This window comes from Herpailurus yagouaroundi, unplaced genomic scaffold (genome assembly GCF_014898765.1).
Source record: "Herpailurus yagouaroundi ecotype Mexico unplaced genomic scaffold, PumYag 210, whole genome shotgun sequence".
Taxonomy (NCBI): Eukaryota; Metazoa; Chordata; class Mammalia; order Carnivora; family Felidae; genus Herpailurus; species Herpailurus yagouaroundi.
Window position 1 is genome coordinate 4,996,244 of NW_024412441.1, and position 23,246 is coordinate 5,019,489.

The 23,246-nt window shown below is 41.1% G+C and overlaps 1 long non-coding RNA gene across 3 annotated transcripts in view; it reads right to left on the reverse strand.

Annotated features, from left to right (window-relative positions):
* The window catches only part of LOC121016267 (uncharacterized), a 37,293-nt gene extending 26,927 nt beyond the window's left edge, over nt 1-10,366 (reverse strand). For all 3 annotated transcript variants that reach the window (XR_005784194.1, XR_005784195.1, XR_005784193.1), the window contains exons 1-2: nt 10,245-10,366; nt 9,113-9,201 (exon numbers count right to left, since the gene is read on the reverse strand). This is a non-coding gene — a long non-coding RNA (uncharacterized LOC121016267). The remainder of the gene's footprint in view (nt 1-9,112; nt 9,202-10,244) is intronic.
* Between the last annotated feature and the right edge of the window lie 12,880 nt (nt 10,367-23,246).

Sequence of the window (23,246 nt, forward strand, 5' to 3'; positions counted from 1 at the left end):
AAGGGTGACCTCAAATTGGGAAAACCACTCCAGGAGACAGTTTTCAGTTTTCTCTGGGGAAGACAAGGCATCCAAATCACATGTGGCATCTGGTGATTGGTGCTAGCTGCAGAGAGCCAGAAGCATTACTGACCTTTTGTAACAGAACCAACATAAGTTCACTCCCTTGGTGAGTCAGAAACTGCACCAGGTTGAGTTGTTGTACAAAATAAACTTTATTTGCAGCAAATAAGGAGAACACAGGGAATGACTGGCTGTGACTCCAGGAATACAGAGCTGTGATTCCTTGAGCAAGGGTGAATGGATTCATTTTATTTCGGGTAATGATGAATATTCATATAGGGAAGCCTTGTCATCATATGTAGAGGCGGGCATAAGGTCACACATGCATCTTAAGGAAACACGCTTATATACACATTGTATGTTATGTAAACGATGCTTGTGCTCCTTCCTGGGCACAGATTTTAATATTATAATCAGGTAAAGGTGGTCATTAGTCATTCTAGAGGCCACTCCATGTTCCATCAGTGCAGGTGTGTGTCATAGGTTAAGTTCAAAGTGATCTGGGTGGTCTGGTCTGGCAGGAGGTCTTGTCAGGGCAGTCCTTACCATCAGAGGGGTGGTTTTGCTTTTCAGGAAAAATGTGGGACAAAGGTTGGTGAGTATAAGCAGGTGGGCAGTATAGATCAGGTCTTAGAGTCTAGGTGGTGACACTTTCCGTGGCCTCTGCGATGGTTTTTACCACATTTACTCACACACACAAATGCATCCCTGTAAAAAGAATAAAACTTCCAAAGTCCTTTTGAGAGGAGAGCATTTTTTCAGCTGAATCTTTACCTTCCAGAGAGTGCCCCTTAATGGTAAAAGGGACAGTCATATCATAGCCATCTTGTGGGCCAAATCAGAGAAATCACCCCTGCCTTCAAAAAGAGACAAGGGATCCAGTACACAGTTTGCTCACAACCTGCATGAGCCTTGGATATCATTTCCAACTGCCAGACTTCTGGATGTTTCCACACTGGCCAAATGCAATTGAAAATTTGGTAGAAACGGTGTAGAAACTAAAAGCAAATGCATAATTTGCCTCTAAAAGCAGCTTTTGTTCCTGATTTCCATAGAACCACACTACTGCTAATAATAATACCACCATTCTCTGTAACCGAGGCTTTAAACCCCATCTCTAGAAGCCTTCCATCTCAGCTCCTGTGTGGAGTCATGAAGGCTCACAATTCACCCTAGCTCCTTCCTGGACTATCCTTGCTCTTCATGCCCACTGGCACATCTTTAATGCCCTGAGGTCCCAGAACCAAATCTGCCCCCCCCCCACCTACTTTGGTAAATAAAGTTTTACTGGAACACAGCCACACTCATTTATTCCTGGGTCATCGATGGGTACTTTCACACTATGACAGCAAAGCTGAGCGGTTGAGACAGAGACTGGCCTCAAAGCCCAAAATACTTGCTATCAGGCCCTTTACAAAAATGTTTGCTAACATTTTTAGCAAAAGTTCTGACTACCCAGCCTTAACTTCTTTCCAATTCTTCCTGCTTTTTACAAAATGCCCTAATCCAAACCTTGTACTGAGTTATCAATGGGTCTTAACACACATGCATGCATGCACGTGCGCACACACACACACACACACACCACACGGAATTTTCAAAAAGTCTGTAAAAAACGTCTCCTTGCACTTAGAATAATTCCTTTTTTAAAAAAAAATGTTTTTATTTTTATTTAATTTTGAGAGAGAGAGAGAGAGAGAGAGAGAAAATGGGGGAGGGGCAGAGGGAGAGAGACAAAGAATCTGAAGCAGGCTTGAGGCTCCAAGCTGTCAGCACGGAGCCCCACATCAGACTCAAATTCATGGACTTCGAGATCACGACCTGAGCTGAAGTCAGATGCTTAACCGACTGAGCCACCCACGTGCCCGTACTTAGAATAATTCCCAGTCAATACTATGTTTTCTACACGACTGGGTGTGGCTTACCTTCCCATCTTCCCTGTTGCTTCCTTCCTTCCTCACCATCTTCCAGCCTCGCTCGTCTTTCTCCTTCCCTAAGCAGTTCCCACTCCAGTGCCTTCTCAACCATTGTTCCTTTTTGCACCAACACCCCTCCCCGCCTGCTTCCACCTCTCATCCTTCAGGTCTCTGGCTCAATGTCATCTCCTCAGAGATGAACTCACCCTTTCTAAAGATTTCTTTCATTCTGTTCTCTCCTAGCAACCAGTTCTTTGAATCCAAAGGGAGAATGTAAGTATTTCCTTATTGGATTTTACTTACTAGATTATTATCTGTCTCACTGGTCATAATAGCTCTAGGGGGTCAAGCATTATGTCCATTTATTTGTCACTCTACATCCAGTACCTGTCAAAGAGTAAGCACTGAAATCATATTCTTACAAATGAGTGATGTTCCTTTTATTCCCAGATAACATCCATTCTTTGGCCTGTATTCAATACAGGTGTATTCTATTTTCCAGTCCTAGTTGTATGCCTCATTCCAGGTACACTGAGATAACCATCACTTCCCATGTATACACTGTACTTTTTCACCTCTAATGCTTCCTTGTCCCTCCCCAACACTACATCCTCTATCATTTTTGCCCAGGAAAACCTCTCTTCCAGGCTTAATTCAAACAATTATTCTAGGAAACCATGTTATAATGAAAAAATGTTGAATAATATAAAGTCAAAGACATACCTCATAAGGTTGCTTCCTACAACAATCTTTAATATATACAGTTTGATACTCTCATGCCAAAGTCCATGAAATCATAGCAATTCCACATGAACCACACGACACTGCTTTCCAAGTCTAACTCTCTCATAGGCTTCATTCAGGGACAAATTTTAGAGTGTGGATGGATGGATTACATAGCCTTCATGTTAGATTTCCATTAATATTATTTCTCTTGGTTCCAGTTTTGAAAGAAATTGAGTACTAGTGAGTTCTAACAGGTACCCTTGTTCCATGTTTCAGTTCAACTGGGCTGAAAATAGGATTGACAAATTTGTGTAAAATCTGAGGAGCCTAAGTCTTATGCCTACAAAAAAGGCCAACTCCCATTCAGTGATAATTCAGTGACAGAAGAATGCATCCCTATATCAATCATGAGGACATGCTGTACCTAGGATACAGCAACCTGTCTGCTAAGAGCATAAAAAACAATACACTTATCATATTCGTAAAATAGATTGTTGCCTATTGCTTGAGGGTCTATATCTAGTTTATTAGAAGAAATAGTAAAATTTTCCCCTCAAATGCTGCAAAGGGGTGAAGCCACAATACACCTCTGTGTGTGCCTGTCCCCTCCCTTGTTCCACACACAATGATTGTACCTTCAGATTGCTATTGTTTCTCAACCATTAATTCATAATGAATTTATTATTGGCAAGAACCCCTAGAATTTTTTTGTGTTGTTGCAAATCACCCATTTCTGTTGTTTACTTATGCAGTTGTTATTTTAGGACCCAAGAAGAGGAATGTGTGTACACAAATACATACCTGCCCAAACTTTGTTCTCCCACATAACTTTATGTCAAGTGCAAATTTTATGGGTATATGCTCCACGGCTTTATTTAAGCCATGTATAACTCTGTTAATCCCAACAAGGGCCAAGCTAGCTTCATCACACCTCTGGTCTCTTCTAGTTGGCATTCATTATCAACCAATGCTCTAATCAATACCTAAACTAGCAGTTTGTCCTTCAGTCCAGTTCTTTGACATGAAAACATTAAACAAACAATACTGACTCCTATTATGGACCAGGCATTTTGATAGGTACCAAGCTTTCAGCAACAACAAAAAAAAAAAAAAAAAAAAGAAAAAAAAAAAAAAAATCCCATTTCTAACCTCAGGAAGCATATAGTGAAGGCTATAAATACAAATAAGAAATAACATTTACTGAATCATACATTATTTTAAGCAATTTACATGTGTTGTGTCACTTAATCCTCACAGATAATAAACCCTAAAGAAAATACTATTATTTATATAGAAGAAAATTATTTTTTTAACTTTTTAAAAAATGTTTATTTTTGAGAGAGATAGAGACAGAGCATGAGCAGGGGAGGGGCAGAGAGAGAAGGAGACACAGAATCCAAAGCAGGTTCCAGGTTCTAAGCTGTCAGCACAGAGCCCAATGTGGGGCTCGAACTCAGGGAACTGTGAGACCATGACCTGAGCCAAAGTCAGCCGCTTAATCATCTGAGCCACCCAGGTGCCCCAAATAGAAGAAAACTATTAATTAATTAGATTAAGTAATTTGCCCAAAGCCTCTGGGAAGTGGTAGAAAAAGGATTCAAACCCAGATAGTCTGTCTCCAAAGATGGCACATTTAACACATCTGCTATTTAAGATCTCCACCATGTTTGCCCACAACTTGTGCACCACATAACTTAGAAGAAGATAGCTCAAATCATTACAACCTGCACAATCCCATACAGAATACTGAAGCCCAGACACACCACCATATTACCTTGACCTAGATTTTTCTACTCCTGATGTCTCGGAAAAATAGACATAAATGGAAGGAGATGAAATGGAAAACTTCCTAGAAAGACACAAACTACTGAAATTAACCCAAAGAGAAATGGAAAATCTAAAGAGACTTATAATAAGCAGATTGAATTAGTAATTGTAAAACTACCCACAAAGAACAGTGCAAGCCAGCATGTCTTCACTGGTGAATTTTTTCAAAACAATTAAAGAAGTGATCAAAACAATAGGATATTGGCACAGAAATAGACACATTCATCAGTAGAACAGAATTGCCAGAAATGAACCCACAACTGTATGGTCAATTAATCTTCAGCAAAGCAGGAAAGAATATCCAACGGGAAAGACCATCTCTTCAACAAATGGTGTTGGGAAAACTGGACAGAAACATGCAAAAGAGAAACTGGACCACTTTTGTGTTTGGTAAAAACAAAAAAATAAATTCAAAATTAATTAAAGACCTGAGACCACAAAAACCCTAGAGGAGAATACGGGCAGTAATCTCTTTGATATTGGTTGTAGCAACTTCCTTCTAGATATGTTTCCTGAGATAAGGGAAACCAAAGCAAAAATAAATTAATGGGACTTCATCAAAATTAAAAGCCTCTGCACAGTGAAGGAAACAATCACAAAACAAAAAGGCAACCTACAGAATGGAAGAATATATTTGCAATGGCATACCTGATAAAGGGTTAGTATGTAATATATAAAGAATTTATAAAAGTCCATACTCAAAAGATGAATAATCCAATTAAGAATGGGCAGAAGACATGAACAGACATTTTTCCAAAGAATACATACAGATGGCCAATAGACACATGAAAAGGTGTTTGTGCTCAACATCAGTCATCATCAGGGAAATACAAATCAAAACTACAATGAGGTATTACTTCACACCTGTCACTATGGCTAAAATCAAAAGCACAAGAAACAACAAGTATTGGTAAGGATATGGAGAAAGGAGAAATCTCTTACACTGTTGGTGGGAATGCAAACTGGTGCAGCCACTCTGAAAAAACAGTATGGAGATTCCTCAAAAAGTTGAAAATAGAACTACCCTATGACACAGCAATTGCACTACGAGGTATTCCCAAAGAATACAAAAATACTAATTCAAAGGGATACATGCATCTTGACATTTTAGCAGTACTATCTACAATAGCCAAATTATGGAAATAACCTAAGTGTTCATCAAGAGATGAATGGATAAGGAAGATGTGGTATATATATATATATATACAATGGAATATTACTCGGCCAAAAAATGTGTAATCTTGCCATTTGTGATGACATGGACAGAGATAGAGAGAATTATGCTAAGTGAAATATATGAGCCAGAGAAAGACAAATACCATATGATTTCATTCATATGTGGTATATAAGAAACAAAACAAATGAACGATGGCAAAAAAGAGAGAGATAAACCAAGAACTCTAACTACAGAGAACAAACTGATGGTAACCAGACAGATGTCAGTGGGAGAATGGGTTAAATAGGTGATGGAAATTAAGGAGTGCACTTGTGATGAGCACTGAGTGTTGTATGGAGGTATTGAATCACTATATTGTACACCTGAAACTAATATTATACTGTACATTAACTAACAAGAATTTAAATAAAATTTTTTTTTAATTTTTTTTTCAACGTTTATTTATTTTTGGGACAGAGAGAGACAGAGCATGAACGGGGGAGGGGCAGAGAGAGAGGAAGACACAGAATCGGAAACAGGCTCCAGGCTCTGAGCCATCAGCCCAGAGCCTGACGCGGGGCTCCAACTCCCGGACCGCGAGATCGTGACCTGGCTGAAGTCGGACGCTTAACCGACTGCGCCACCCAGGCGCCCCATAAATAAAAATTTTTTAAAAAGAACAAGGAAGAATTAATCCCAACTTATTACAGTTTCTTCCAAAGAATAGAAGGGAACGGGGCACTGGGTGGCTCAGTTGGCTAAGTGTCGACTTCAGCTCAGGTCAAGATCTCGCAGTTTGTGGGTTCGATCCCCGCGTTGGGCTCTGTGGTGACAGTTCAGAGCCTGGAGCCTGCTTTGGATTCTGTGTCTCCCTCTCTCTCTGCCCCTCCCCCACTCACTCATGCTCTGTCTCTCTGTCTTTCAAAACTAAATAAAAACATTTAAAAAAAAGAATAGAAGGAAACACTTCATAACTCATCCTATCACACCAAAAGCACAAATAGCCAAAGAAAAAATAGGTAGCCTGGACATATTTGGTATTGCAAAAGTACTCCATCAAGAAAATGAAAAGACAACACACTGAATGGAAGAAAATTTGCAAATTATATAATGAAGAGGGCACTAGAATGCATTTTACACATGCATGCACATATATATATATATATATATATATATATCACATGCATATATATATATATATACATATATATGTATATATATATATCACATGCATATATATACATGCATATATATATCACATGCATGTATATATATATATATGTATATATATATATGTAATCACAACCCAATAATTTTAAAAACAAGTAGTCCAATTTAAAAATGGATAACATATTTGAATGGACATTTCTCCAAGGAAGACACACAAAATGACTCACAGGCACATGGAAGGATTCTTGATATCATTATCTACCAGGAAAAAGAAAATGAAAACCACAATGAGATATTACTTCACATCCATGAGGACGGCCAAAATGGAAAAGATAGACAATAACAAATGTTGCTGAGGATGCAGAGTATGTGGAACCCTCATGCACTACTGCTAGGAATATAAAATAGTGCAGTCACTTTGGAAACGAGTCTGGCAGTTTCTCAAAAGATTAAATATAATTACCCAGCAATTCCAGGTATAGGTATATACTCAAGAGAAATGAAAGCATGTATTCATACGCAAACTTGGACACAAATGTTTATTAGCTGCATTATTCTTAATAGCCAAAAAATGGAAACCACCCAAATCTCCATCAATGTTATATCAATGGATACAATGTGGTATATCCAGATGGATGATATTAATATTATTGGAAAATGGATTATCCCATTCCAATATTATAATGGAATAACATTCATTAATAAAAAGAAATGAAATACTGAGACCTGTTACAACATGGATGAATCATGGAAACTTCATGCTAAGTGATAGAAGCCAGTCACAAAAGACTGCGTATTTGTCTGATTCCATCATATGAAATGCTTGGATTAGCAAATCCATAGATATAGTAAGTAGATTCACGGTTGTCTAGGGCTGGAGGGATTGGGGGGGGAGGGGAAGTGAGCAGTGGTTGCCAATGGGTACAGGTTTTCTTTTGGGGTTGACAAAAACATTCTAAAATTGATTGTGGTGTTGGTTGCACAACTCTGTGACTATACTAAAACCAACTGTATTGCAAACTGTAAATGAGTGAGTTACATGATATGTGAATTATACCTTAATAAAGTTGTAACAACTAATAAAGTTGTAAAAAGTGATGGAGTGAATGGGGCGCCTGGGTGGCGCAGTCGGTTAAGTGTCCGACTTCAGCCAGGTCACGATCTCGCGGTCCGTGAGTTCCAGCCCCGCGTCAGGCTCTAGGCTGATGGCTCGGAGCCTGGAGCCTGTTTCCGATTCTGTGTCTCCCTCTCTCTCTGCCCCTCCCCCGTTCATGCTCTGTCTCTCTCTGTCCCCCAAAAAATAAATAAACGTTGAAAAAAAAAAACATTTAAAAAAAAAAAAAAGTGATGGAGTGAAGGAAGAGGAGGAACAGGGAGCATTCTCTTTAAATATGTAATATTAAGCACACTCTTTTATCCCTCCCCCAAATTCCAATGAAATGGTGATAAAAGATTTAAAAAAAAAGACATAATCCCATGTGGACAAATACTATGAGAAAAGAGAGCACATCAAAGGGGAGATGTCAACACAATTTTGGATGCTGGAAACTAGAGGCCTTAGTGTCACCTTATCCTAGCAGACTGAGGAAAGCTGAAGACCAAGCCTACATGTAGGAAAAGACAAGATGGAATACTTTCACTCCCGAAACCTCCAGAAAGCCTCAGAAATTGGAGGCATCAGTTAATTCTGAAGAAATTGGAGGCATAAATTAATTTTGAAGACCAGGATATGGAATAAGGCTGGAAACTGGAGTGCTGGTTGAAAGGTTACATAGGGGGGAATTAAATCCACTTCCTAAACCCATGAAGCTAGGCTACACAGTCCACTCCCATCCCCCCTCTGCTGACTTTGCTCAAGAGAGACAGATGGTTTCCTCTTTTTATATTTTTTTAATTTTTTAATTTGTTTAATGTTGATTCATTTTTGAGAGACAAAGAGAGCCAGAGTGAGTGGGGGAGGGGCAGAGAGAGCGAAACACGAATTCGAAGCATGTTCCAGGCTCTGAGCTGTCAGCACAGAGCCTGACGTGGGACTCAAACCCACAAACTGGGAGATCATGACCTGACCTGAAGTCAGACACACAACCGGCTGAGCTACCCAGGTGCCCCATTTTTATTTTTAATTTTTTAAAATTGAGGTGTGACACACAACATTAGATTAGTTTCAGGTACACAACATAATGATTCCATATTTTTATACATTGTGAAATAATAACAATAAGTCTAGTTAACATCCATCACCTTGCATACTTACAATTTTTTTTTCTTCTGATGAGAACCAATAAGTGGTTTCCTTTCTGCAGAAGTGGCAGGTCTCAGACTCTGGGCTCAGGACTTGGGGATCTAAGACCAAGAATAGGGAGGAGTGAGATGGTCAAATGAAAACAGGAGAATTGAATACAATGTCAATATTAAAAGGTAAAATCTAGAAATCTCACAGAAAATAAAACAAGATGGCATAGAGATGGAAAAATAAGAAAAAAGACAAGAACATTGGAGGATCAATCCAGATGGTCAAACATCAGAATAGAAGTTCTATGGATAGGTGGGTGGAAAATGAGATCAAAGAAAATGGAGAGAAGAATATAAATATAAAAGAAATAATGCATGAAAACATCCCAGAACATAAAAGAATGTGTTTCTAAATTGAAAGGAGCTACCAGGTATCCATCACTGTGAAATTGTATAACTCTAGGATTATGGAAGACAATGGAACAGTGCCTTCAAAGTCTAAGGAAAATTCTGTCTGACACAGAATTCCATACTTAGCAAAATTATTAGTTACGCGTGAAGGTAGAATGTAGACCAAGAAAAAGAAAGTCATGTCATCTAAAAAATGGGGATTCAACATCAGAGAGAAGCAAGCAAAATACCCAGGATGTTAGTGAAGGGGAGCTGAGCTCTTGGTCCAGAGAGGAGAGAGAAGATAGCTACTTGACAAACAGGAACAGGGACAGGAGGAGGCCCAAAGTTAGAAAAGGGTGAAAGGTCAGAGGGGTGTGGAGGAGGGTGGCTGTGCAAGAGATTACTTGAGATGACTTGATAGAGGGTCTTCAGCCTTCAGTCCTTTAGGGATGAGCTAAATAAATAAACAGAGCCAGTTAATAGCGCTACAGAAAACAAAGGGATCTAGAGGAGAAGAGGGGTAAATTTAGAGAAACATAATTGTAACGGTAGGGTCCTTCCAAACAACCTCATAAATCATTTTCCTCTTCTTCACCCAGGTTTTAAATAATTTGATTTAAAAAAAAAAAGTAAAGAATTCAGATGAAGGACAAAATATCACTTTGTTTTTCTTCTTCATGACAAAGGTTTATTTGGCTAATGTAGTTTAGTTTTGAGAGCCAAATGGGCTTTGAACCTTAGAATTAGGCAGATTTTCCCACCTAGACAGGGAAGTGCTCCAGGGAAAAGTTGCTCCTTGGCAACAAACAGCTTCCAGCAGGCAGAAGGATACAGGGCTGATCCAAGTCTACCACCCAGAGGAATCTGCCCCTCCCCTAGAGAGAAGCAAAGTAATAACCGAATAAAGGGGAATAAAGAACACAGAAATATGTAGGGGAAATCCCACCTCATTGAAGAAAACATTAGGAGCAGAGAACAGGCTCCCCGCCCCCCGCGGGCGCCCCCCCCCCCGCACTAACAATACCGACATAGCAATTTCACCAGAAATTATAATAGAGCAATGTAAGAAGTGTGAGGGACTGCAGGTGTTTATTTTAGTGAAGACATTAAGACAGCTAAATCCCCATCTTTTTTAAAAAATAATTTTTTAATGTTTATATTTATTTTTGAGAGACAGAGCAAGAGGCCAAGTGAGGGAGGGGCAGAGAGAGAGGGCGACCTAGGATCTTAAGTGGGCTCTGTGCTGACAGCAGAGAGCCTGATAAGGGGCTCAAACTCACCAACTATCAGATCATGACCTGAGCCGAAGTTAGACACTCAGCGGTCTGAGGCATCCAAGGGCCCCTAAATCCACATCTTTATAATAGAAATTCAATACATACAGTGTTAAAATGGCAAGTCAAGAAATGACAACAAAACATATTAGGTGGCAATAAGTAGCCCAAAAAATAGCTAAAACAGCTCCAAGTGTTGAACAAGACAGTGTTGGGGAGGAAAGTCTGGGATGAGGAGATGGAGAGAGAGAACTCCTGTCTTTTGATATCAAGAGTTGTTAGTGCTGCTGTTGGACTTTTAAGATGTGGGTTAGGTTGGAACATATGAAATTGCCAGTATTTGGACATTTATGGCTTTTTAAAAAGGCAATTCCATATGTTCATATAATTCAACCTAAAAATTTAACAGAAATTTAACTCAAAAAACCTTTTTAATGAAAGGAAAAGAAATTCAACCCCCCCCCCCCAGGAAATTTCTCTGTCCCTTTCTCTTAGTCTGGTTTGTGTGCTTCCCTGGGCCCCCCTCACAGCTGTGCTCATGTGCTCGCACCTACCTGGTGTTTCCACAGCATTGCAGTCATCTGTGGGCCTGTCTCCCCTGCTGGTCATCACTAATTTGAGGGGAGGCCTCTGTTTATCGGTGGGGGGGGGGGGTCTGCCAAGCAACAGGCACAGGATAGGACTCCAGTATTTTCTCGTTTTTAAAAACATTTTTTAGGGGCGCCTGAGTGGCTCAGTCGGTTGGGCGGCCTACTTCAGCTCAGGTCATGATCTCGCGGTCCGTGAGTTCGAGCCCCGCATCGGGCTCTGTGCTGACAGCTCAGAGCCTGGAGCCTGTTTCAGATTCTGTGTCTCCCTCTCTCTGACCCTCCCCCGTTCATGCTCTGTCTCTCTCTGTCTCAAAAATAAATAAATGTTAAAAAATAAATAAATAAAAATAAATTTTTTTAACATTTATTTATTTTTGAGAGACAGAGAGAGACAAAGCATGAGCAGGGGAGGAGGAGGGGCAGAGGAGAGAAGGAGACACAGAATCCGAAGCAGGCTCCAGGCTCTGAGCTGTCAGCACAGAGCCCTATGCAGAGCTCAAACCCACAAACCATGAGATCATGACCTGAGCCAAAGTCGGACACTTAACTGACTGAGCCACCCAGGTGCCCCAGGATTCCAGTATTTTCTAAATGACTGTGTTAACAGTGCTTGCTGAGTGCCTGGATCAGTGGCATCCTTTCCCAGGTGTTTAAAATAATCCTTTAGTAGTCTATCTTAGGATTTCACTCAGAATCACATAAAGCACACTACTTTGAAGTTTATAGAATCCATTACTGTATTTTTAGGAAAAAAAAAACAAGTTTAAAAACAAAAACCCATTTTCCCATCCTTGGATCTCCAGCTGCTCACCATGATGCACAGTACCTCTGCAGGTTCTTGCAGAAGCTGGGATGTCCTGTGTCTGCGTCAGGAGACCTGACCTCCCTGGGGAGCTCCACAGGCAGTCATTGAGCAGCTCAACTCTGGGGCTGCAGATCTGGAGACCAGGATGTAAATGATGCCCTGTCCCCTCCTACTAATGACACAGAACTTCAACAAATCAGCTTTGCATCCCTAAGTGCACGGCTCATAGTATCTAACTAAATAAGATAGTGCCTGAAGCTGTAGTGTTAGTGGACAAATTAAATGAGATCATGCAGGTAAAACACTGAATGCAGGAAGCATTCAGATGTGTTTCTGCTACTCTCTGACATACATTTTCTCCAGTCTGGACTTCGTTTTCCTTTTATCAATGTTTGTTCTATGATTTTCAGCCCAAAGATCATTTTTTGTTCTATAAACAATGAAGATGAACAGAAGTGAGGAGCTCTGATTTTGTGTGTATTATTGGCCAGCACACAAGAATCCCTCCACATATCAGAACCCACACATGCCCCCACCTGTTGCAGGACTTAACTCTGAAAGTAATTTTATGGTTATTGTTGCCCCGAGCTCTTCTTACAAACTCATAGGAATTAAAGCCTGCATAACACCGGTTTTGCCTCCCATCTCTGGCTTCAAGCACTCATTTCTGTCTTTTGTAAGTGTCTTCTTTTTTAAAGTTTATTTATTTATTTTGGGAAGGATGGAACACAGAGAGGAGAGGGAGGGAGAATCCCAAGAATCCAAGCCCTGATGCAGGGCTGGAACCCACGAACTGTGAGATATGACCTGAGCCAAAGTCAAGAGTTGGACGCTTAACTGACTGAGCCACCCAGGCACCCCTCTGCTGGTTATGTTCTAAATAAGCAGCTAAAATAAACAGCTAATAAATAATAATAATAAAATAAAATAACAGCTAATTAGAAAAACCCTGTGTGTGTGAAGGTGTTTATGGAAACATAGTACAAAAGAAGAAGCACCAGCTTCCACTCAAAGGAGCAACTCTAATCATGAGACTTTCTTACAGTCTGCCTAGCCAGCAACAGAGATGATGGTTTGGGCCCTGGATAACTTCTGGACATCCCTTCAATCATACTGTATAACCAAATGGCCACTCATCTAAGCGGACCATCTGGATAAGGAAGGACCTAGAGCTCTGCCATTCCCTAGCTGGGGAGCATGGAGGCATCCCTTCTCTCTGAACCCCTGCTTCTCATCTATAACATGAGGACATTGGACTAAGTGATTGCAAAGGTCAGCTGTTTGACAAAGGTTTACCATTTTAAGTATAGACTTAGGGCTTCTCCTGACAACTAACGTTTGATCTAATGTAAAACACAGTATCTTATTAAAGGAAGTACAGGAGAGTTCAAAAAAAAAAATTCCAGATTAAGCAAAATGTAAATCTTGCCATGTTTGCCTTTACATATTTATAAAGTTCTCTTTTTCTAAGTATTCATTCCTCTGCAATGAGACCCCCATCAAGTCTTTTTTTAAATCTATTGTTCTCTTTCCCCGGTAGATGGCACTCCATTGCCACTTTAATTACCTGCTGCCTACAAAGTACAGATAGTCTAGAAAATAAACAGAGTGAAGAGCATGTGGGAACGTTTATCAAACACCGATGAATAACAGGAACTTGATGTTAAGCATCCACCTAAAATATTCACTGATTTTTCTAAAATTTAAACAATTAGGTTCTACATAGAAGGTGTCGTAATGAAATTAGAACGTTTTGATGTGGACATGTCAGATTGTGTTGTACGTTGAAATTGAGTACTATCCTTCAAAATGAGGAAACTTTGAGGGACACCTGGGTGGCGCAGTCGGTTAAGCGTCCGACTTCAGCCAGGGCACGATCTCGCGGTCCGTGAGTTCGAGCCCCGCGTCAGGCTCTGGGCTGATGGCTCCGAGCCTGGAGCCTGTTTCAGATTCTGTGTCTCCCTCTCTCTCTGCCCCTCCCCCGTTCATGCTCTGTCTCTCTCTGTCCCAAAAATAAATAAACGTTGAAAAAAAAACTGAGGAAACTTTGAAATTACAGCTGTTCAAATGACGCTGCCACCCTGCTATTTCAAAAAACATTTAGAAAATCATTCTCTGGCAAATAATCTCATGATCAGTTTCTAGCCTACATGAGAAAAAAACTCTTGCCTGCTTTTAACAATCCCTTCCCAATAGCACCATCTTCCTTGATAATCCTCACATTCAAGAGTTGTTTGGGGATTTTTTTCCCCCCTTGGAAAGGCTATTTCCAAATATTCCACACTTGATGAAATTTGACCATTCACTTTTAATTATTTTGGAAAGAATAGAACTCATCCACTTATTGCTTCATTTTCAGCCATGTGTTCTGTCTCCCAGCTGGCTGCTTTTGCCATGGTGTTGGGGCTGGAAGGTAGAGCATGGCCCATATTGTAGGAAGAATTTATTCTAGTACACTGGCAAGCAAAAGCCAGTAAATGAAATGGGAAAGTCCTCTAGCAGTGGGAAACATGAGCTCAGAAATTTGAGTTTAACTTCTGAGAAAAGTAAGAAGGTGAGCAAAGATCTCACCAGCCTTGGGTCATGAAGACCCAACCCCTGCTTCAAGCCTGGCAGTGGAATAGGAACCCCGTTACTATCCATATAGGTGTTACCAGGATTGGCCTTGCTGCCTTAGCCCAGAGTTCCTGGGACAGGCCTGGCTATCTGATACCCTTGGAGCTAAAACCATCCCTAGCTGTTACCTGAATGCATTCCTGTATCCCTACTGGCAGCGAAGCCCTGAAGTGTTTCCCTGGGAAATCCATCCCTGGTTCTTTACACATTGCCAGCTAGCCCCTTTAATGCATGGGTTAATGCACAAACATGTAACACCCAGCCCAACCAACAACCACCTCAAATCTGACTGATGTGTCCTTACCCGCTCTCATCTCAGATGTTGGATTCCAAAAACTTTATACTAAATCTACTAAAATCTACCTCAAACCCTGCTTATTATTATGGTGATATTCTTTCCCCCACTGCTGTTAGCATCTGTAAACTCCTGGGATTGGGCACCCTGGCTTCTCCAGGTAAGAGATGGACCCCACAGCCCCTATGCCCACCCCATTAACCCACTTCCCTGTGCTTGGAGAAAGGATCAACATCTTGCCCTAACTCCCTTATTTCTCACAGCTGAGTTCACCCTGAACTTGCATATCTTCTAGACTTCTGGTTACTGTGAACGATTAAGTTTCCTAGTTGCCTAATCCAGTTCGAGTTGGGTTTTCAGTGATTTGCTCCTGTAGCTCCCTCTGGTGGTGGAAGCTTCACCCACAGGCCAGGATACAAACGTAGTTTTGATGGTCTACTGGTTTATGGTTCAGTGGCTTTCTATGGCTATGAGGATGCAGTTTCAGTTAAACAGTAGGGGAATGCCCTGACTCCCAGGTTAGGCTTCCTTGGACAAACATTCACCGACTCTGAATGACTTTCATATTAATCTTCAACATGTTTTCTCCACAGCCTGATAGCAACTGCCATGGGAACTGGCAAACTAGGATGACAAGGGCAATTCTATCAAGAGCCTCTATTTCTACAGGATTATGTAAAATTTTCTTTTTCCTAATATTTATTTAGCAGATACTCTATGCTGGTCCCTCTTGTAAGCACTTTTCTTGTAATAACTTATTTAATTCTTAAAACAACTCTATGGGAATATTATGATTATTATCCCCATTTTACAGAAGAAGAGATAGCCATAGGTTGCCTCAAATGCCACAAGCCAGAAAGGACAACAAATATTCATCTTTTAGTTTCATGCACACAAGTTGGTGAATCAAATGAGCTGTTGAGTCCATAAAGAGGCACCAGACTTACAGCAGTGGCCAAAGCAAGTCTTTTTGCAGGAGCTATGGAACCCAAGAAGAGATGTTTGACCTGTGGGGGACACTGTCACCAAACTTCAGTCAGAGATTTTAAGCCAGGACTTCTAGGAGGTTAACCAGTAACATATGGATAAGGACCAGCTTCCAAACCAACTTAGGAACACAGAAGAGAAAGGATCTAGAAATGCATAGAACATCTGAGATGGACCAACACTGTGGTCTTCCAATAGACTGAGCAACCATACCAGTTTTTCTGGGACTGAGGGGTTTCCCACCATGTGGAAATTTTAGTGCAAACACCAGGGAGCTTCCAGAAAAACAGAGACATGCTGGTCACTCTATTGTCCAAAGAAGTGAGATTTACTTTCAACTACTAGAAATGCCAGGGGCCTCCTATATCTCCTCAAAGTTCACAATGCTCCTGATTTCGTTGGCTTCCATCTTCCTTCAATATTCAAACAGGGATGGGATCTATGCATCAAACTATATGTTACCTTCTGAGGGCTTCTCTGGGTGCTTTAGGACAAAAGAAGGAAATCCTTGGCTTCTTACAAATAGTAATAAACTTGTTACCCCCAAAATGGAACTAGCAGGATTTTTTTTTTAAGTTTGGATATAAAGGAGTTCAGAACATGCTAGCCCAAAATATGCCACTTTGGCATATTGATTATTTTGAATTAAATGCATTTCAAAAACAATAGGTGCAAAAAGGCACTCTGACCTTCTTTCTTCTTCCTGAAAACAGGGGATTAATTTCCCATGTGAAGGGTGCCTTCACTGTACCAGAGGAAGAAACATTCTTATCACCAGAGACAGGGAGTCAAGGCCAAGAGAAATCTGTAAAAACAGACCTTGTTAAAATAACTCTTATTTTCCTTTTCTCCCCATATATTTTAGTAAACTTCCATATTTTCCAGTCGTTGTTCAAGCCAGTATATGACCATTTCTTTCGATCTTCATTTTTCTTGTGATAGTTCCTACATATAAATGAAATCCTGTTTATCTGTCTTATGTCAATCCCACCTAGGAGGGTGGAGGAAATTTTTATGGCCCCAACAGATGACAAATGAAATTCAGATCTCTAAAAGATTGGGAACACTAGGATGGGTGTGAAGGAAGGAAGTAGTGTCACACTGTGAATGACCCTCAGGTCCCTGTTAGCCAATAAAATGGTAGCCCAAGTGGACCATGAGTCTGAGTTGGTACAGCAGTTGTTATACACAGCAATGCTTATGGGTACTTTTAGAGAAAACAATGAATAAATAACCTTGACTAAAATAAATACATGACTGAAAGAATTGAGAAACAGAAAGCCAATTTGATATAGCCAAGTGGTTTATTTAGCTTTTCTTCCATCTTGCCAAATCTAAAATACTCGTAAGAACCAAGAAGAAAAATAACTAGTCCCTGATTTTCTTATCTACTTTTTGTACCTTAATTCATTAGATTTCAAATGACAAGCCTCCCTGAGTTTGGGTAGACACAAATAGTCCTGTAAATGAAGGGACCTGCCAAGGACTTGCCTCCAGGAGAGCCAGCCCTGGTCCTTCATTAAGACCTACCACCCATGTCCCACCCAGCTGCAGTTTCAGACAACTGTCCCAGAACCTGAGCATTTTCAGTTTGCCATGCTTGAATCCATCTTCTTCTGAATCTTGACTTTTGGCTTAGATCTCTTCATTTAATCCTGTGTTTAGCCCCTGTAGACATGATGTTTAAACATCTTCAATCATCAAGGTTTTAGCTTCAGACTTTGTCTTGGTTTGTCCTTTGGGTTCCTCAGGTCCCCTATGAGCTCTGATAGGCACTCACAAAATCAAGTCCACTCCCCAGTAAGTCAGATGGACAATATTGGCCAGGAGTCAGGCCTGAGATTCAGACACTCTAGAAACTGGCACTAACTGTTCAATACCATGGGCCTCAGTATTTTCATATTAAAATGGAGTGATCCCTGCCCTTGCCCATCATTAGGGTATTCAGACTCCTCAGAACAACCTCATAAACCTATGAAGAAGAGTGTTGTGATACTAAGAACCTCTTTCTATACAACATTACCCTTGCCTATGTTTAAAAATAGTCTCTTTGATTTCAAGCTTAAAAAACAAAACAAAGCAGGCTCCTGGCTGGCTTACTTGGAAAAGCATGTGACTCTTCATCTTGGGATCACGTGTTAGAGTCCCACGTTGGTTACTAAAAATAAATAAACTTAAAAAAAAAAAAAAGCAAAAAACAGGCAATGCTGAGCCAGACATGTAAAGCAATTATAAGGCTTTAAGTAAGTATTTTGAATTGTTAAAAAGAAAGATACTGTTTAAAACTGATTCCCACATTTGATTTCTATTCATGCCTCCAGCCTAGAACCAATCAGCAGTACAGCATTAAGAAACCACTGATAAACCCCATTTGGTATAATAAAATGATGACCATCATTATTACTCCAAGAAAGAGGACACAGGAAGTAAAGACATCACTGCCTAGAGAATTGCTAAACAGGATTAATAGGAATGATCCAGGCAATTCCATTTTTCTAGTATCAGTGAAACCATATCTCTTGCTTAGCACTTTCTCCAGAAGTGTCTGAGTCAGACTTTGGTATCCTAGAGGTCTGGTTTTGTGCTAGTGCTCACATGCTCAGGTTCAGAAATAAGCTTCCTGTTGGAAAGAGTCATCCAAGCAATGAGACAAGCTTTTTGATTGAATACCCTGTATAGCCGCCTGTGACTCTTTCTTCCATTTGCTTTGCCTCCTTTATGTCTCTTTGAGAAAAAAATCATTCAATCTTTTTAAATAGAACACATCTGCTTAACCCTGCCCAAAAGAAACTTCTACTGTCCTATTTATTTTAATAGCCATGTGATCTACTAATGCACATTGAACAGCAGATATTAAACAGAAGAAATCTCCCCCTAGTCGTGCTTTACCCATTAAACACATGTGAATCTGTGATGATCTCGGCTTTCCTTGTGCCTGATGACTAATTGAGTTTAAGACAGTGGCTGTCAAATGCTGGAAAAGGAATGATTTATGTTAAGGATATTTTTGGTTTCTGATATACCCAGCTTCGGAGGGAAGAAAAGAAGCCGTTACTGTATCAGGATTGTGACAATAGGCAGTTTCTAACAATGGGATCGCCCTCCTACAACCCGCCAGTCTATTAACTGAAAGCATCGAGTTCCCATCTTTGCTTTCACCCCCTGATCCTGGGCAGGCGATTTTGCAGATTTTTATTTGCATTTGTTTCAGCTGCAACATTTATTCTATTCCCAGTTATCCTTTCCTGTGATCTTCCTGAAGCTGCCACTGGGAACCATGGAAATAAGAGATAGCCTCTGTGAAGAACCAGCTGCTGGGCCCAGCCCACCATTCAGATGTTATGTGTCCCAGCCTGGCCCCTCTCTCAGCAACAGCAACTCAGGAACACTCTAGCTATTCACGGAGGAAACCCATTTCCTGCCAGTAACTTGATTACCCTTGTTCTCACTTGGGACTCTGAAATGGCAGTAGGTGAATAAAAATTGGAGGCTGATGTGTATGAACTAGGTTTATAATACCACCCTCTTGGGGTGTGGGAGTGAGTAGAATAGGGCAGGTGGGACTAATTTTGAATTGTTTTAACATACACAGAGTGCACAGCTCAGAGCCAAAACTATGTTGACCTGTAAGTTTTAGAAATACTAGTAACATCTACATGATGAATTTTGGTGACTGTATATCTGCCCGACTTTATCACAAGGATAATTTAATGATAGCCAGATTTGAAAGACTAACATGGGTCACAGTGGGAAGAGACTTCTGAGTTTTTTTGACATTGCTTCACTGGATCTTCTGCTGCCTCTAGGAGTTGTCTGTTTCAGGTTCAGGAACAGCATCGCCCTCTGCCATCTGCAAATCTCCTCCAGGCTCTACTGCTCTCTGGGGCGGGGGTGGGGGGTGGTCAGTCCTGCCCCAGGTAACTGTCAGAGTGCCCTCTAGTCAGCTCACTGTCCATACCCCACTCACTGGCACTCACAGCCCCAGACACTGACTCCTACAAGATTTTTCTGATACCGTGTTAGATGGGTCTTTAGTGATGTGCATAGAAATGGAGGCAAAATGCCTCCATGGAGTTTTATACCCAGGAGTGAAGCATTCAAAGGACAAGTACTCACATTTAAGGTTAAGAGTGGGAAATAGTTTTCCTCTCACCTCCCTCTTCTTTCATGCTCTACCCTTCCAGTCTGCCATCAGGTGGCCAGTGCCTCCAAGCTGCCTCCACAGTTCTGCAGCTCCTCTCCATACTGTCTGCTCCCTATGAGGGGCCCCACTCTTTTCCCTTTCCCCAACAATGCTGCTCAGAACATCTACCAGCAAGAATCATGTGATTGGGTTGTGACTCTCAGCTGTAAGAGATAGACACTCATCTCACACTTAAACCACAAAGGAAATTCACATAGATGGGAAGTTCAAGGGGAAACTAACTCCAAGAATAGCTGGATCCAGGGGTTTAGACAGTGTCTTTGGAACTCTAGAGCCATTTCTCAGCTCTGCCATTTTTGGTCTCAGTTTCATTTTAAGATGCAGGCTCCCTATGTGTTAGCAAAGAGGATCACAGGAAGCTCTATACTACCTTGTCCTTCCAGCTAGTGGTCCAAATACAAACCCCAGGGCCCACTCTGGTTGACCTAACCTAATCACGTATCATCCCTACATCATTTCTTATAGCCAGGTGGATTGCGGATTTTGATTAGTCAGCCTTGCGTCCTATACTGACCCTAAAGCACTTGGAAAGATCTCCCCACTGAAAATAGGAGTTTTGTTGCCACAAAGAGGTGGGTCAAGAGGCATGCAGGGCAAACACAATGATAGCTATGATAATAGTCCTCTACACTGATAACAATGCTTCCACCCAGATGAATAGGTCCATAATTGAGAAATCTCCTCCATTAATAACAGGCTAGTAGGATTCATGACCTTTTAGAACCATTCCAATCATATTTCGTGCCTGTGGCTGTTAATTGCAGCCATATATAACTCCCGCAAAATACAATTATAAGTGTAATCAGTGGACTATTCCTTTTAGAACTGACCCTGCTTGGACATCATCCTCTAAAGCAACAATGTTCAAATTTGTTTTTAAGTGCCATGACTTTCTTCAACTAAAATTGTATGTAAATTCTGATGTATAAAATAGAAGCAAGCTGCTCTACTTACAGCTAACAGTTGGAAGTGCTGAAGCCTGGAGAGGCAGACACAGATATGGGGCCCAGCCCACTCCCACTCTGTGGCCCCTAGATTGCATCTTTGGAACCCTTGGGACTCCTAAAAGAAAGGTTTGCAAACAAGAGATCCAACTGCTCTGGGCACCAGGCTCTTAGCTACAAGTGTTAACTATCTCAGTTTCCTTACCATAACCATATGTGAAGGAACTCAATTATCACACCAACTCAGCGGAAAAACTGAGTCTCAGAAGAGTTAAGCAGCCTTCCCAAAGCCATACATCCGGGTCTATAAGTGGTAAAGCTAAATTCTAACCCAGTATTGCTTACTTCCAAACCAGTCCCCTTATCTCTATCCCATTAGAAACTTGGCACATAGGACAGAACACTAATTGAAAAAAGCAGGACACAAAGTTATATATGTCTAATGTGATACTACCCATTTAAAGATATAAATGTGTGATTAAATTATTAGAATATTGAAAAGGAATATACTAAAGCATATTTTAACAAATCATCAGGGTTGGTAATTACATTGATTATGAGAATAATAGCTAAAATCTGAGTGCTTACTACATGTCAGAGACTTTGCTAAGGACATTACATAAATTGTCTCATTAAATCCTCATAGCAACCACTTGGGGCAGGTACCATAATTTTTCTCATTTTACAAAACAGGAAATAGTAAATGACTTGCCCAAAGTCATACAACTTGTGAGTTCTGGGCTCAAACTCAATTTCTAAAGACCTTGCTCATAACAATACACTCTGGTGCCTTTCACTAATAAAGAAAATGTACTTATTTTTTTAATCAAACAAAAAATTAAAGATTGAGATAAAATCAGATCTGAAACCAAATTTTCTTCAACACATGATTACCTAGCAAGACATGGGAGCTTCCTGGTGCATTGTCCACCATAAGGGTTAACATGGGTTTCCGAGCCTGTCAGCCTTCTTTGGGCCAAGTGCCTTCAGGGCACATCACCCTGCAACTATCCAGCCATGAGAGGTACCTTCCTTCATGCTGGCTCAGCTCATGCCCTCCCTGGGAACCCTCACTGGGTGGTCTGCTCCAGAACTAAGGTTACGTGACAGGGATCTAATCACTGTTGGTTTGAAACAGCCTGTCTATTTTCCCAGACTCTGATTTAGTACCCGCTTCTCTTCTATCCCCCTTTTGCTACCAAGTGTCTGGTTCATCTGCAGCAGAGCCTACGTTGCTCACTTGTAGGTAGTCTTCAAAGGATGGGCTGCAGAGGTCCACAAGTCACAGCCACAGCTTCAAAAATGGGCAGAAAAGGCAAAGTTGCCAGCATAATTTTCTGTTGACCAGCTAACTAGTCAGTTCCTGCCTGTCTCCTGAACTCAAGTCTGTGCCCTGACCAAGGCCCCAGCACCTCTTGGCAGAGTTGATTTCCCTGTAATGTGTCTGCTCTGAAAGCAGGTAGCTGGTGAGGTGCCTCTCTGGCACCTCCTTGTCTCTACCCTTGACTGTAACAATCCATGTGTCTTCAATGGGACACTGAGCTGATTATGCCTCCCTGAGATAGTCAACACTGTCCTGTAAGCTAAGCAATTCTGAGAGCTGAATTTCTTTCTTTTTTTTATTTTTTATGTTTATTTATTTATTTTGAGAGTGGGGGAAGGGGCATAGAGAGGGAGAGAGAGAATCCCAAGCAGGCTTCGCACTGTCAGCTCAGAGCCCAACATGGGGTTTGAACCCATGAACCGTGACATCAGATGTGAGCCGAAATCAACAGCCAGATACTCAACCGAATGAGTCACCCAGGCGCCCCATGAGAGCTGGATTTCTGCATCCCTCAGGAATGGGGCTGACAGCTACTCTGTCAGCCAGCTCACAGCTGTTTCGGCCTGTGGCTTCTTTTTCCTGGAGTGGTAACACTGGTCCACCTGGAGCCCAGCTGTGGCACCTTAACTGTCAGAGATGGCTGGTCCAGAGCAAGTCTATGTGATTGATAACCCTCTGAGGATTCTAGTCTTTGGTGACTATGGACTTTCTCTGTCTCGTCTCA